A 1,112-nucleotide genomic window follows, 5' to 3' on the forward strand; every position below is an offset into this window, starting at 1 on the left:
CCCCCCTTTGGCATCAAATGAAAGTACGGTATATAAAAATTATTTATAACAGTATGAACTCCTATCTAGAGGATTGCAAATCAAAATTAGAAATACAATGTTCTAATAAAGTACAGCCTCATCGGCTGATGAACATTGAAACGCTTAGTTACCAGGTTCAGGTTCTAGTGGCATGGAATGTGTACGGGTGTTAAGAAGAGCAGGGACAGTGATGACGCTAAAATGACAGCGAGGAATTGTGGAAGCTTTTTTTTCAAATATGGTGGAGGGTTTCTGCTTTACGACTAGCTATCTAATGAATCTAATTATTAGTTTTTGAAGGTTAAGTCCACCTGATTTCCTGATATTCATGTGGACAATATATAATGTACCAGTCCGAACACTTTACTCTCCTATTTCATTGGCGATCATCATCACTGTCATCATCAGATGATTCCATTTCTCTTGGCAGGGGATCATGATCTTCATCTACATCGTAATCATCTTGCTGAGCATCAACCACCGTCTGTTTCAACCTGAATTTCTGAAATGAGGGCAGTAGGCATCTGTTCACCATTGAACCAAATGATGCGGAATTCGCCGTCAATATTTTCCCATCCACATGTGGGTGTTTTGTCCAGGTCTTGCTGATGTGCACTACCCCACAGTCTTGCAACAAATGCACTTCTATCAATGTGAGGCGCTAGTTCAGTTTCACACGGCGGAATACTGCTGCCCGCAATGCTTTTAAGCTTCTTAAATGGATGTTTTGCATTTGCCTTTCTTTTGTAGGTTTTTTCAACCACATTGAACAGATGTGTATAAGAGACAGGTGCAGTTCTATTGTACTTTGCCTACAAATGAAGGAACGGAGCATCTTAAGTTGCGCAATCCTGGGGTTTGGTCCCTAAGGGTCCCAAAAGTGTGACCCAAAAACCCATTTAATTAAAATTTCGAGTGCAACATCCGTTTCAAGTTGGTTGCATTTAGAATACCCCTCAAAATAAAGGGGCGCAACTTAAGACGTGAAAATGCCTGGCATTATTAATTAAGACACAGACTAATTAACGGCTAATTAACGATTTAATTAAACTTTCGAGTGCAACAAAAATTCTTTTTGCAAAACATAACTT

At 39.5% G+C, this 1,112-nt stretch overlaps 1 protein-coding gene across 2 annotated transcripts in view; it reads left to right on the forward strand.

The window, feature by feature from the left end:
• Positions 1 to 1,112, forward strand: part of LOC117122536 (MAM and LDL-receptor class A domain-containing protein 1-like) — a 114,460-nt gene that overhangs the window by 9,422 nt on the left and 103,926 nt on the right. The gene's annotated exons all lie outside the window — the stretch shown is intronic.

The sequence above is a fragment of the Anneissia japonica genome, unplaced genomic scaffold (assembly GCF_011630105.1).
Source record: "Anneissia japonica isolate Jap-2015-1 unplaced genomic scaffold, ASM1163010v1 scaffold1889_len2455224_cov183, whole genome shotgun sequence".
In the NCBI taxonomy this organism is placed as follows: Eukaryota; Metazoa; Echinodermata; class Crinoidea; order Comatulida; family Comatulidae; genus Anneissia; species Anneissia japonica.